Consider the following 7,557-nt stretch of genomic DNA (forward strand, 5'->3'; position numbering starts at 1 on the left):
TATTTTCAGATAAAAAGTAATTTGTATCTGAGTAGATTGGTTCTCAAGTAACCACTCATAAAGTTCAGTATTGAGTGAATCTATGTTCTGACAAAGTTATAACAGAACTCTGAGACACCAGGGTACTACAGAGCTTTCTGATCTTATTCAATGGCCTCTTTTAAAAATTGTTTGGCCAATTAATTAATAATCTATCTTATTTCAGAAGTACTGTACTTACATACAAGCTAATTATTTTCTTTATTTTTATAAAAGTCTAGTGTTTCCTGGGAGACATTTGGAGGAATTGGTACAGAAGGTTTAAAATAATAGTTTTTAAATTCCGTCATTCACTTAACCAATGATTATCAAGTGCCTACTATATTCCAGGGATTTTTCTATTTGCGAAAAAGACAAATAACCACTGCCTCCATGGAGTTTGTATTCTAGAGATGGGAACAATTCACAAATAAGAAAAATTTAAATTAAAAAACAAGATAAATTTAGATTCTAAAAATTAAGTGAAGTAACCCAGCAAGGTAATGTAGACTAGGGAAGGAGAACTTAGTGAGGAATTTGCTTTAGATTGGATATTAAGAATGGATCAAGGTGAAATGTGAAGGATAAAAAGGAACCAACCAAAAAGACCCAGGATAAATGAGGTTCCAGGAATTTGATGGCAAGTGCAATAGCCTGAGATGGGATAGAATGTAAGTTACTAGGAATTGTGTGTGTCTAGCCTGGTGAGCAATGAAATCAGTTTGCAGACAGATGCAGAAGAAATATTATTCAAAGTCTTACAGAACATAGAAATGAATTTAAATGTTATTTTAAGTGTAGTGGCTATTGGGAATTTTTTAAAAATTAGATACAGTAAAATATACTCTTTGTGGTGTACAGTCCTATGGATTTGGCAAATGCATGAAGTTGTATATTGACCACCACAGTCATGAAACAGAATACTTTTAATTGTCCCCCAAATCCCTCACACTGTCCATTTTTAGTAAATTTCATTCTTCTCTTTCAACCTCTAACAACCACTGATCTGTTTCCCTACCTATAGTTTGCCTTTTATATAATGGAATCCTCCCTCCCTTCTTTTCTGTCTCCCTCCCTCCCTCTCCTCTTCCTTCCTTCCTTGCCTTCTTCCATTATCTGGTGACATTTCACATCTGATATTTAATTAATAAGCATATTTTAGAGCCCTTAATATATTAATCATACTGTTTTATATTTCCTTTCAGGTAGTTCCAGCATCAGCGTCATATCTGGGTATGGCTGCAATGATTACTTCATCTTTTGACAATATGTTATTCTTTGTTGACTTTTTATATGCCTCATAATTTTTATTGAAAGCTGGATATTTTGTGTAGGGCAATAGAGATTGAGACAAATAGGTTTTATGCCTAGTCATAAGTATGCCTTTTCTTTCACATCTGATGAGTTCAAAGACATGAGCATGAATGTGATAGTTGAGAGTGATGCCTTTTCCAGGTCTTCACATCCCGAGAAGAAACCCCAAAGTCCTCATATTGGGAAGTTGTAAGCAGGAAAATTATGTAATTTGATTTATATTTCAAAAATTATACTGACTTTTGGGGAATTGACTGGACTGGAGCAGAGCAAAGTGGAAATAGAAACACTAATTAATTGAAAAGACTATTCCAGTAGTTAAGGTGACAAAATGATCATTGTTTGGGCTCAGCCACATATTGTTTGCAAAATGTTGGGCTATTTATCAAACTGAGTTAAAATACTACATGGGACTATTAAATACAAGCCATTTGAATGTTGTGGGATGTCAGCCAAAAAAAAAAAACAAAAACAAAAACACCATGATTCCATTTTTAGAACAGTTGATCTGTTGTCCTCATTCACAGCAATAATTACAAGAATCTCATAATATCATTCCTAATTAATGAAAATAAAACCATGTCACCTGCCCCAAATCAGATTATAGCAATCCCTCTGCATCTCTCCAGGAGCTGCCCATGGCAGTTCAGATGGTATCCACACACTCTGTCCAGGATTTTAGCCCCTATCTTCATGTCTGTCATTCTTCCTTCTGCTCACCAAGCTCCAGTCACCCAGCAGTCTTCCTAGGCTTTCAACACCACAGGTGGATTATTGCTCTAGGGCAGCCGTGGGCAAACTACGGCCCACGGGCTGGATCCGGCCCATTTAAAATGAATAAAAAAAAATAATAAAAAAAAGACCGTACCCTTTTATGTAATGATGTTTACTTTGAATTTATATTAGTTCACACAAACACTCCATCCATGCTTTTGTTCCGGCCCTCCAGTCCAGTTTAAGAACCCATTGTGGCCCTCGAGTCAAAAAGTTTGCCCACCCCTGCTCTAGGGTCATTGCTGTAGCCCACCCTTTTGCCTGGGCTATTTATTCCTCTAATGGTGCTGAGATTTATAATATCTTGGGAAGAATACGATTTTAACACATCAATGAAATATCTCAATAGCTAATAAAGTTATAAATAATGGAAGGAGTTATGCATTGTCCTTTAGGCAACACTCTTTACTAGGCCATAGGTGACTATGAACATATTGTTAATGGAAGTAAACAATCTGGCAAGAATCAATGAAATCCAGACAGAGGTTCCAGGACCATTCAGGGTCTTTTCCAATGCTTTATTTAGCTGGGATTTTTGAAAATATAAACACTAAAATAATGAGGACTGTTACTGGAGTTTAATCAGAATTTATTCTGTAGATGAGTTTCAGGCAGTTGACTTGAGCTTGAACATTTGGGAAAATAATAATTCCTGTTGTCTACTATGATCTCAATCACTTTTCTTATCTCTGTTTTTTTTTTTTTCCAGGATTGTTTCTTATTCCTGATCCTAATGGATAAGATCAAGATTTCCTAGAGAATATATAATGGCAATAAAATTAAACATTTTTATATCTGTTAAAAGCACAGTTGCAATGACTGTTTCATATGCGTCCTACCCCACACCAATTCACATACTGGAACGAGTAGGTATATGGGCTTCTATGTGGCCCACGTTAGGCTGCCAGATAAAATCCAAACACTCATTTCAATTTGAATTTCAGACAAGCAACAAATAGTTTTGTATTAAAATCATGTCTCAAATATACAAAGGGAAATATTTATAGTAAAACAGTACAGAAAGAGTTTAGTTTTCTTTGGGGTGCAGTATTTTCCAGAACAGTTACAAAAATCAACCAAAGTGAAAAAATGTGCCACAAATAAAAAAAATGTATTCATTGTTTATCTGAAACCCAGCTTTAACTGGCAGTCCTGTGTTTTTATTTGTTAAATTTGGCAACTCTAACCACACACTGTCTAGCTTGGCTTCAGGGAACTTACCAAGTAAGAATCCCTTAAATGTAGCTTTCTGTTATTTCATTTGAAACAGTATTGCATTTATATAAATTATGTTATATAGCAAAGCATCTAAATCATTACATCAATTCATAAAATTAACTTATGGTGATTCTGTTCTAACAAATTAAATGTTTAGATTTTTCAGATTCCTTTCTAGATATTGTCCATATGATTTCAATATAGACATAATCACACTGTAGAACTCGTCATGTCCTTCTTTTTCAATTAACATTATATCAGAAACATTTTCTATTTTGATAGTCTTCATATTTTTAACTTTAACAGTTCTATGTTTTATAATTTACATTATTAATGAAAATCTTTACTGTTAGATGTTTTGCTCATTTATATTATATACTATGGCAAATAGTTCGTAATAATACTAGAGGCCTGGTGCACAAAAATTTGTGCACTGGGGGGGAAGGGGGGGTTCCTCAGCCCGGCCTGTACCCTCTCGCAGTCTGGGACCCCTCAGGAGATAACGACCTGCTGGCTTAGGCCTGTTCCCGGGTGGCAGAGGGCAGGCCCAATCCCTAGGTGCAGCCCCTGGTCGGGCTCAGAGCAGTGGTGATTGGGGAGTTGGGGCACCGCCCCCTGTCATGCACAGAGCAGGGCGGATCGGGAGGTTGCGATGCCACCCTCAATCACGCTCAGGTTAGGGCCGATTGGGGGGTTGGGACACTGCCCCCTGTCACACTCAAGGCAGGGTCAATGGGGAGGTTGCGGCGCCACCCTGTCACGCACAAAGCAGGGCCAATCAGGGGGTTGGGGCGCTGCCCCCTGTCATGCACAGAGCAGGGCCCATCAGGGGGTTGGGGCACTGCCCCCTGTCACGCACAGAGCAGGGCCCATCAGGGGTTTGGGGCTCTGTACCCTGTCACGCACAGAGCAGGGCCAATCAGGGGGTTGGGCGCTGCCCCGTCATGCACAGAGCAGGGCCCATCAGGGGGTTGGGGAGCTCCCCCCTGTCACTCACAGAGTAGGGCCGATAGGGGAGTTAGGGCACCGCCCTCTATCACCCACAGAGCAGGGCAGATCAGGGGGTTGGGGCACTGCCACTGTCACACTCAGGGCAGGGCCAATGTGGAGGTTATGGCTCTACCCTGTCACACACAGAGCAGGGCCTATGGCGGGGGGGGCGGGGGGGTTGGGGCGCCGCACCCTGTCACACACAGAGCAGGACCGATCAGGGGGTTTGGGCGCTGCCCCCTGTCACGCTGATACCTCCCGGCTCCGCTGATCCCGGTGCTGGGAGGCATATTACCCTTTTACTATATAGGATAGAGGCCAATATAGTAAACCAGGGCAGGCTGGTTTGCCCTGAAGTGTGTCCTGGATCAGGGTGGGGGTCCCCACTGGTGTGCCTGGCCAGCCTGGATGAGGGAATGATGGCTGGTTGCAGCTAGTCACACACCCTTCAGGGTGGGGGTCCCCACTGGGGTGCCTGGCCAGTCTGGGTGAGGGGCTGAGAGCTGCCTTCAAGCTGGCAATTGACTGAAGCTCCCAACCGCTCCTTTTTTCTTTTTCTTTTTTTATTCTGGGCCAGCTTTAGCTCTGGCTCTAGCTCTGAGGCCTCGACTGCTGAAGGCTGGTATCTGGTTTGTTTGCGTTCTATAATCGAAACAATGTATAACTCCAGCTCTGAGATCCCGGTGGCTGAAAGCTGGTTTCTGGGGTTTTGTTTAGCTTCTATATTTGTTACAAAGTTTCAAATTGCCAGCTCAGAGGCCCGCAAGGCAGTCGGGGAACGTTGGAGTCCTCCTTCACTGAAGCAAGCAAGCCTCATGTTCGCTTCCAGCTGCCTGGCTGCCGGCCGCCATCTTGGCTGACAGTTAATTTGCATATACTCACTGATTAGCCAATGAAAAGGGTAGCAGTCGTACGCTAATTACCATGTTTCTCTTTTATTAGTGTAGATTTCATGCTGTTGCACTGTTATTACCTGGTTTTTATTCCTGTGGTTTGTTTTTAACTTTTGGAAAATGTATTGAGAATAGAGAGATATGTGCAAATTTGATCAAGCGTTATAACCATTTTAATAATTCTTTCTAGATTATCTCCTAAAGTGTTACACTGATTTTCACTTCTACTTGAATTATATGAGTTTTGATTCATATCTATGTATATTGGTTCATGTATATTTTGTTCACATATATATTGGTTCAAATATATTTACTTATTTATATGTAGATTTATTGATGTTATGTATTTTTGATAATTATTGTCTTAAAATTTTTATCAAATGAACTTTGGGACTTTAATACTTTTATTTACATTTTTTTTTTTTCAGTTGATCATCATAGCTAGGTTCTCCAGCCAGGTTCTGTGTTTTATTTTTTTAAGAATTTTTGTGAGTTTATTTGAGCCAAACTGTCGACATATGCCGGGAAGCAGAACCTCAACGAATTGAGATAATGCTCCAGAGAATGGCGGGGTTACATTTGTATTTATACATTTGCAATCAAAGGAGGGACATAGGTGGGTTACATGAAATTCATTGGTGATAGATTAAGGAGGAGGGATAAAGCAAAGCAGGGAAATCCCTGGGATTGGATAAAAGTAAAATGATGGACACATACTTAGGTGGGTGCAGGATCAATTAACATAACAATGAAGGAATTTGTGGTATCTGTCCTGGCGCCCAGCACATTTGGTTGTGCCCCAGGGGCTCCAGAAAAAGGGAAGTTACAAGTTACCTAGACATTTCAAGGGTCTGTTATCATAGATGCAAAAAGACAGATAGGCTCAGTTAAGGTAAAGGTTGACCTTGTCAGTGAAGATACCGGTCTAGGACGTAACTGCCCACCATAACTGCTTTTAGTTAAAGTTTAATTTCAGACCATCCTTTGTGGTGACTTTAGGTCTCCGAGTTTGCAAGACTGTCATGCAGGCCTCCCCTGAGCTTGTCAGGTCAGCATGTGGCCGCTTTCGTTCACAATTACCTTCTCTCCATTAAGAGATCCATAAAAAGGAGCAAACTGAGATCCACAAGGGGAGTCAGCAGGAGCCATGGTTGTTTTCCCCACCCCCTGTGATAGGTTTTTGCTAAGGGGCCACTGCTAGGTCCCCACTTGCTCTCCTCCCTTTGGCCTGAGATGGCAGGGCAGTACAGGGGCTTTGAAGGAGCAGGTCACGACTCCTCATTCCCAGAATCATCATCATCATCATCATCACCATCATCACAACAGTCAGCATCTTCCTCCTCCTCATCTTCATCATCGATGTCAAGGTTGTACAAGTCGTCATAAAGCAAATCTGAGCTGTTGTCATTGGAAGGCATTTTAGTTTTGATGCAATATTCCGCCAGGGTTGTGGGGACTTTCACTCCATCCTTTTCTGCTTCGGCTTTAGTGGCTGAAACCTGTTTTCTAATGGTTTCAGCATATTCTTTGTCTTTTCCTTTACTGTCCCTCCATTTCCTGAACATAACTGAAGCACCCACATTGGCTGGAGAGAAGGTGTTGGGCTCATTAAGCAATGAGATTACACTTAACAGGATAGTCCTGACATTCTGAGTAGGATTCCACCTTTCGGAGGGCAGTTCACCACTCTGTGGGTCATCTATGGGTGGATGAAGAATTGAAATGCATACGTGTCCATTCCCATAAATGTTGGGGTGCCACATTTTGGTCAAGAATCTGAAGGTAGGTGGTGAATGTGGGTGGTCAATAGGAAATTTAATATGCGCCTTGAAGTAGCCGCCTTCGTAGAGGGTGTTGGGGGGTCCAAAGATGGCAACCTCCCAGTTGTAGAGGTCGGACTCATCCACCAGGGCGATCCGGAAGCCCTCCACCGGCTCCTCCTGCAGGGACTTCAGCTCCTGCATCAGGGCCTTCTGGGAGCTGGTCATCTGCTTCTGGGCCATCACTGTGGCAGCGAGCCGGACCAGGCCTGGTCCCCTCCCCTCGGCTCGCCCTTGGGCCGGGCTGCACCTGCCCCGGTCTTCACACACCCAGCGGGCCGCACCAGGCCCAAGACGGCCTGTGGGCTGGCCCGGGTGCTCCTCATACAGGACTCGGGCCAAGCCGGGCCGGGTTCTCCTCACACGGGGGCCAGGTTCAGGGAGAGGGTGAAGGAGTAAGGGGAATTCACTCCCGGTACGGTCCTGGTCCTCCCCGGGAGCGCCGTGCTCGCTCGGTTGCCCGCCCTCTTGTTCTTCTCTGGGGCCGCCTCGGCCGCTGTTTTTCTTTAGAATAGTGCAAATGGGCAATG

The 7,557-nt window shown here is 42.8% G+C and overlaps 1 pseudogene; it reads right to left on the minus strand.

Moving 5' to 3' along the window:
* Positions 1–6,475: 6,475 nt before the first annotated feature.
* Positions 6,476–7,210, minus strand: LOC139016926 (ubiquitin-conjugating enzyme E2 R2 pseudogene; annotated as a pseudogene).
* Between the last annotated feature and the right edge of the window lie 347 nt (positions 7,211–7,557).

Source organism: Myotis yumanensis, unplaced genomic scaffold, assembly GCF_028538775.1.
Source record: "Myotis yumanensis isolate MYYU_CA2020_CCGP unplaced genomic scaffold, mMyoYum1.0.hap1 SCAF_9, whole genome shotgun sequence".
Lineage (NCBI taxonomy): Eukaryota > Metazoa > Chordata > Mammalia > Chiroptera > Vespertilionidae > Myotis > Myotis yumanensis.